Consider the following 8,595-nt stretch of genomic DNA (forward strand, 5'->3'; position numbering starts at 1 on the left):
TCCGTTATGGCTTCAAGCGGTTCTTCCGTTGGTGCCCGTTCGTTAAGGTCGGCGCTAAATCAAAAGAAATGGTGTCTTATATAATTACTTATAATAGTAAAAGTACTTAATTACCCCATCATCTAATTTTTTTCATATTGGTCACCATGTTTCACCATTTCACATTATGTAGCTCGCCTCCCAGTTGGACATTTCCCAGTCAATTCATCCTTTTTGTGTGTATCTTCCAGATACTCAGCGTTCGTTTTTATACACCTATCCGAGCGAGCGCCAAAGAGTCGTCACGTAGCTTCGCATTATGGTAAGTAAATTAATTGTGCTTGAAACTTTAGCTTAATAATGGGCATGAGCTATTGCTTCGTGCACATGATATTGTGAGTTGAGAATTGTGGTGTACGTTGACGCTAAGCGAAGTCTATTGCGTTTCTTCTTTCTCCGAACAGAGGAATGTAAAGTACCCTTACCTAACTGCAGTACACATTTATTTCATTTTTAGTCGTTTCATTCTAACAAGATGAAGCACTGGATTCATTCCAATGACCTAATATCATACAAATCATCTCTCGATTGTACCCGATTCTGGATGTTGTAGCATTCCGGAAACAGTTTTTGAAAATGCTGTTAGGATGGCAGTCCTGGCTGGCTACAAACCTTGGTTCGATTGGTTTCAATTGTTTCCGATTGGTTCAAAGAAATTTTTTCTCTGCGCTCTCCTTTAATTATAATTGAGCGTAAATATAAATGAATTCAGTATAAAATTGTGGGCTGTCACTAATGTCAGTTTTAGTCAATAGTAAACGTCAATCAGTCTGGAAAGCTTCAAACAAAAAATGTTGTTGTCATTAACAAAAGCTTCTTCATTTGTTCATTGGCAGATTTGGAACCATAAGAAGCACAATTTGGTTTTCTAATCGAGAAATGTTACCAAAATAAGTGTGCACTAAATTATGGTAATTTCACACAAGAGCAATAAATAACTGTTGAAATGCGTGAAATTAAACTTATTTCGCATTATTCGCCTAGCATCATCTGTCATATATGATAACTGTCCTACAATTTTCCATGCCAGCATGAAGCGGGTTTTTCTTATCTCTTGCAAAAATGTACCAATCAGCTTCAGCATTGGAATAAAATTCAGACAAAGTTTCATCGCTTGAATTCCCAGCAATTCCTCTTCAACTTGCGAGTAATACCAACAACTTTCACGCTGCGTATGTGTTAGAGATGATACGCCTGTTGCTGACAGCCTGTCACCATTGGATTTATAACACCTACCGAGTCAGTCTAATGCTGAGCCACTGCCCATTATTGTCTTTTGCACGCGGCTTCAAGTGACTGCCAACACTGGGCGGTTGTTAATCTTTTTTGTTTTACGACGAAAGCCTCTGGCTAGTCAGTTGAACAACAAATGACTACAAAGTTGGCAGCTGTTAGACCATTAACCATTCCTACAGAGAAAGTATGGAACATTAAAAACGTTTTGCTTAATATCGCACTTAACTGTTGTTTATAATAGCTAAGAATGAGCGAGATAGATATATAGATACGCATGTAAAACCGTTAAGGCGAATGGATTTTCGGATGTCTGGCGGTCCATCCAATCATTTGTTCATACCGGAAATTTGAAAATTTGTATATGGGGTATATGGTGTCTAGAGAAAATATTGACCCGATTTTGCCCATTTTTGGCTTATTGTCCAAAGTTGTCCAAAGTTTATCAAAAATACCTGCGCCTTATACAACGAGAGAAACAAATTAATAATTCCACGTATTGGAAAAATCAAAGCTTCTATAATTCCTTAAAGGAAAAAGGCAAGGGCAGCTATGTATACAGCTAACGTGGCAACTTGTTTGGAGGAAACGCGAATATGTTTTTTTTTTTCTACTTATATAATTTTAAATATTAATTTCATTCATACAAATTAAAATGAATTAAAGAATCCTATCGGCCAAAAATTGGAAATCGGTCAAGCACTATTTATAATAATATATACTCATTAGTTACTTCGAGTTTTTTTGGTTGTTAAGGTTACAATAACTTGTTTTAACCTATAAATGACCAAGTATAACGGTAGTCACAGAAGTAAGAACTCGAGTTTTGAATGAGTGTAAAATTATAAATTTAACAAAGTATTTGAAACTATACTGAATCCATTACCCTATGAAAATATCTAACTTATTTTTTCAGGAATATTACGTATTCAACATAAGTAACCCACATAATTTTGAAGCAATGAATGGCAATTATCGGTTCGAAATTTTACATTGGAGGCTCATATATGGCTGTGATATTAGATGTAGGTTTAGAATATATTCTTAATAAGTTAATGGATGAAATCATTATAATGCTTTAAATTGTGATAAGCCCTAAGATAACGTAATTAATAATATATTATTTTAGAACTGTTAAAAAATAAATGATTTTATATGAGGCCTATTGGCTATTGAACTGAAATAAATAAAATATACGCATTTGTCATCAACAATTTTATTTGGTTAAACATTTACTAGTACGATTTGTATAAAAAATCCAAAGCACGCCAGTCATCGTATTCAAAATATTTACATATATTGGCCACGTGTAAGTATAAACCGTTTCCATCCGCTTTTGTTAAGTTCAAAAATGCTTAAGCTAACTTACAACGAACTGATTTATTTATTCGCATCTCGTTTCCTTTGTCTAGTATTGAAAATTATATAGGTAAGAATATTTACTAAAGTTCAGTTGACAATGTTTAAGAAATAGTGCGAATTAAATCCAACTTAATCTTCTTATTTTTTTGTTAAAGCTGAATATGAAAAAAAAAACAAAAATCCTACTCTATTATGTGTGTTTATTTCATTGCCGAAATATGTACAGAATACAGTTTATATAGCAAACAACTTATGTTAACAAAAAATTAGTTCTCCCTTGGAGTGACACTTTTGACGTTTTCTTTGCCTTTAGGGGCACACGTGTGCCAAAAACTTTTGCTAGGTCCTAATATGAAAAGTATATTGCCAATAAAACTTTCGCAGAAAGTTAGAAATATACATAGGAAGGGCGCTAGCAGAATTGAAACCCCTCATAATCACTCCTTTTATATTGGGCAACAGTATTATTGCATATGTACGTGTATATGTGTATGAGCTTCTCATAAAGTCACAATCCAAGAACTTTACCTCTACAATATGTTAGTTGAGGTTGTAGATCGGTGGGTCATAGGCTCTAATTCTACTTGAATTATTGTATACAATGGAGAAAGGTTAAAATCTCAAGTGAAGTAAATTTTGAGTTAAATTTTGAGTTAATTTTTGTGTTTATGACCGGTGACCCACAAATTAGGTTTGTGTACATGTTTGTAAAAGGAAATTGTCAGTTATATGACCCAGATATTTAAGGAGTGTTATATGTACTGCTATGAAATATGGCTATTAAGCGCTTAAGAAATCAAAATGAAGAATAAGCTTCATCTCGTGATTGTAAGTGGGCCGTGTATACATTTTTGCAATAACATTAAGACTATAAACTTAGACAATGAATTCCCTAGTACTTAAATTCATATTTGTAAATGCTTTCAATGGAAACCAGCTTTGCTAAGCAACAACACTGAGTGATTCTAACTAAGCAGACTTAATTTGCAATTTCTTATACATCTTAGTGATCAAAATTAATTGTATACATAGACGCCATTTAATTTGTAGAAATTTCAAGTATTTCATATGCTATATAGGGAGTTAAAAAATATTTATAAATACAACTTAAAATTTGATCAGAAATTCAGAATTGTTCCAATATGTGTGCATATTGAGTTGGACTGCAAGCCATCACGGATTATAACTTTTTCACGGATTTGTTACGGATTACCAAATGCATTTCCAGTGGCCTCATTCTACATTAGAATGGTTCATACTGTTGACCATAAAGCTTAATGCTTTTAGGCGGAATAGTTTCAAATCTAATCGCGCTTGCTTGAATGACTTCACTGGCAATTCTGTCGAAAGTGAGATCCTATGAAACTAGCATTATGAAAAATTTTGAAATTACATTACATTTATATTAAATTACTCTACGAATTTGTTTAAATTGTTTAAACCAACCATTTCAGTTATTATTCGGCATGTATGTGTGTGTATAAGCGTACTACTGCTTGCAATTATGTTTGGAGTATTGTCTTAGAAAATTAAATGCCGTGAATAAATAATAACTTTTCGTACGAAAAATTTAAATAACAAAACAAGCTGCGTGTCTAATAAAAACTTTACTAACATTTCTAAGTTAAACTTGAAATTTAATAATTTCTAATGGATTTTACTACACATTTTGAATCTAAATATTGCTTGACAAACACATATTTTCCCTTGAACAAACCCAATAAAGTTACAGACTTTTATAAAACGGAATTTATTTACATTCCATATATTCCTTTGTCTAATATTCCTATTCAATTTGTTCAGAAATATGGACATCCGACACATTACAAAGTTTTTTCAAAAATTTTCTGATTAATAAATTACATACACATAGCTTATATTGAAAAGCAAAATCTTTGCTTCTAGATTACGTTACATGCAAAGTGGTCTTAGCTGAGTTTCCATATTTAAATTAAATTTTATTTGGTCGGCCTACTCATAAATATAATAAATAATATTATGTTCAGATTGCCAGATATATGTAATATGAGTTAGTTTTTCGATAACGTAAATTGAAGGGGAAGTCAATTAAATATTCAGTTAAAGTATAACGTCGTCGATGAGCAACGTAAGATATAAAGCGATGAAACTATTATTAATACCCTCAGATTTTCTGTTAATTTCCGGAGATTTGTTGTGGTTTATTAAAACCAGCCACTGCCACTTAGATTTTACAAATTGCAACAGTTTAGATACTTAATAAAACTATAGAAACGCTTGCACATACTATCAGCAAATTATTTGCTGCTCTGTCAATCAATTAGCATCATTTTGTAGTTGTGTATTAAATTAGGCGCAATGAAATTTGTGTGAGGTTTACCATTACTAATTACAATTGTGGTTATTTGACTGAGATTATGAGCTGCAAGTTTATAGTTATTGATACATTCGTAAACTTGTTAAAGCGAATTACGAGTGTTGATAATGAGAGGTTGTCAATTAATTACCAAATGTTTTATTAAAATTCCTTTCTGAATGCAAAAATAATTGATTGGAACTTATTATTTATTTTTTATAGGAATCGAGAATATTACGATAAAAATCACAACTCTCTATTAAGGAAGTCTATGCTAACATATGCATACCTATATATTTTTGACTTGTCTAGACAAACCCTCGGCATTTGTCCTTTTGAACTTTGAAGTACACTTTTACATACTCTCTGAAGACTTTACTCGAAAGTATTGAATAGCCAAGAAACCACTCACACAGAGAAAACATTTTGTGGATTTTTCGCTGCTACGATGATCCAAGCAAACTGTGTGGGCAGATGTTTTACATTATTTTCATAATTACTGACTCTTTTTCAATGTTTGACAAAATTGTGACTTTAACACCTGCTCAGGTATTTTATATACAATACTGACGGAAATGATAAATATGCAAACACATTATTATTGAATAAGTTAATTAAAAATAGAGGTTTGGGAGAATTGCTGGAATGACATTCGTTATACGGAATAAACAATCATAAATAATATTGCTCCAAAGCTTCATCTGTCCTCCATATAAGGAACTAAAATTTTCTTGCTATTTCAAGATTACTCTCGTTGAAAAATATCTATACTTGCAGTATTTCTGCAAGAACTGTGCTATGATAGTGCTATGAAACAAACGTAATGAATCCATAATGTGACTAACAGATAGGTATTGCAATTGTGAAAAAATGTTACTATTTAACAAAATTGTTATAATTTAATACAATCAGTATCAGTTGAACTTTTATGCAAGTAAATCTAAGCACATGTACACCTTCAATGTTATATATTTGTGTAATTGACTTTAAAAGCACGTAGAAATTTCAATTTTGGTATTTGTCAGACGTGACAAGGATGTTGATTCGAATGTGTTTCTCTATGAAGAAGAGACAACTTTATAGCGTCTACTTATGTGCATTTGTCTAAAAATTTGATGAAATTGGTGTTTCACTATTTGTGTGCTGATATGTACTTTGCAGTATAACACATCAAGGTTACGCAAACAACAAAATTATTAATGTCTTTGGTTATTTTTGGTTCAATCAATTTGAAATTAATGTTTGGCTGAGGAATGAGTCAAAAGAAGAATCTTCTTACTGATGATAGAACATTACGCATAGAACAAACTTGTCATTTTGCGTTGAAACTGTCTAATATAGGGCCCAAAAGTAAAATAACAATTTTTAAAATTTTTTTTTAAAGTTATTAAGTATATGTGTGTGTATATGAATATTTTTTGCAATTTTACGTTACATTCAACTGCATACGTAAATTTGTCTGTGGAATTAAATTTGAAGTAATTTCTATATATTTCTATAATTGGCAATTCCATTATCATGCAGATCGACGCCTCCCATATTTTTATTATAATCTGCTATAACCTAGGGTTGAAGCACATTCACCATTTTTTTTAGTTTTCTATCGTAACGTTTTGCTGTAACCAATGGTTCGATTTTTGCGTTGTTAGTAGCCCCATTCACCACAGAATTGTCATTCCATCGAACTAATAATACTTCATGTTTTTGGTCAAAGCTGAAATCAAATGACCCTCTCTCTTTTTTCTGAAGAGTTTTCGTATTTATCATGGTTTTATTCATTGTTCTATTTTCTCGAATAGTACCAGTGGCAAAATAGTCTCGTATCAAGTTATCTATGGTATTAGCTCAACGTTCTAGAACCAACTGAATAATAAAAACAAAACAGAACTACTCCTTGAATAGCGAGATCCCATTATTGACAATACATTTCTAACACGAATGGCATGCTGAGTAACAATAACAACTGACTATTGTTACTCCCAACGTTGCGTATACGCAATGTTTCCTAGAAATGTAAGATAAACAACACGTGTAGGTAGTTTTGTCCACCAAAAGGGTTTATATCACAAATAAGATATTGTTAAAGCTTTGTGCAGTGTAAAAAGTAAAAAAAGAAATTTTTGTCTATCTTTTAGTTCTTCTTAGATTTCATCGATTTATTTCCATATTTTAGAAATAAAAATAAAAAAACAAATTTGAAATGTTGCGCTTGCGCAACGATGGGTAAAGATGGGTTAACATTTTCTGACTTTATAAATTAATAATTGCCCGGTAGTAATCTGTTTCAGTATAAGAAATATAGAAAATCAAAAAAAAAAATGTTTGGCTTCTGTCAATCGCTGTGATATAATGAAAAACGTTTATATGAAATCAATATATATTCACATTTCCTAATTCAAAATGTCGAAATTAAGATTTTGCATACATGTCAATATATTACATATTTTTTACTTTTTGTTTCATAAATTTATCATATCCAAATAATAACTCTTTTTTACTCAAAAATCTTGATATAGTTTAATATATAATTTTGCTTGGATTTAATTAATATTAAACACTTATCGTTTTTCTTTTTGTCATATGCTTTGCGTTTTGCGTTCTTTTGCAATCAGAAATACACTGACACAAAACATTGACGTTTTTTTACAAAGCGTGTGTGCATAAAAATAGTTCCGAATGACGGGTGTAAGCATAATGAATTGCAGGTAATCGAAATTGTCAGATATACGAGAGACTTTCCACCTTACATTTTATTGTTAATAAAATTTTTTTGAAAAGTATAGCTCTTTTAGCGGTTTTGTTAAAAATTTATTATGTGGTCAGTTCACACAAAATCTTTCCAAAATTTATATTTATAAAACCACTCCCAATCGCCATATTATAATATAATCGATGACATAATGGCTTTCCTCTAAAATGCAATGCTTTCTTTGAAACTACATATGTCAATTACATACATATATCTGGCAATCTGACAATATATTTTTCATGATAATGTCTTTCAAGCAATCTAAACTAAAAATCGTATAACAAATGATTTAACGCCTTAATATCCATCATCAAAACACAAGCGTATCAGTTAAATAACTCACGTGAACCCAATAACATCTTTCACAATCAGCAAATTCAGAATTTAATTTCTATATTGGCCAGAACTTATGTAATTACTATTAATAACTCTAAATTTAACTAATTTAGTTTCAGTTTTTAGTTATGAACATCCGTTATATGAGCTTTCCCATGGAGACCGTGGGCTTTTGAATTTTTAATCCATTAGTTTTCAATTAATTTCCCACAGAATTTTCCTTTATATCAAACCAAATAGCTTTTAATTGTATGTACATATGTACATTCCTGCATATATTAATAGCCTACATTGTTTGTTTAAATGAGCCCGTGCACAAATTTAGCATAAATGTAAATACAACTAAACTATATATGTGAATCTATTTCATAGTTTCATATTATAAAAGTTTATTTCCAATAGTCATAAAATTCCATTCCAATTAAAATACATCATTCAGAATGAGGAGTTTTTTAGATGGTACGCGGTCAGAGTAAATGTATTTTATATTTTGCATTTTCCTCCATAACAAAAGTTCCAAACCAATGAGAATTTACTCAAA

This window comes from Zeugodacus cucurbitae, chromosome 2 (assembly GCF_028554725.1).
Source record: "Zeugodacus cucurbitae isolate PBARC_wt_2022May chromosome 2, idZeuCucr1.2, whole genome shotgun sequence".
Taxonomy (NCBI): domain Eukaryota; kingdom Metazoa; phylum Arthropoda; class Insecta; order Diptera; family Tephritidae; genus Zeugodacus; species Zeugodacus cucurbitae.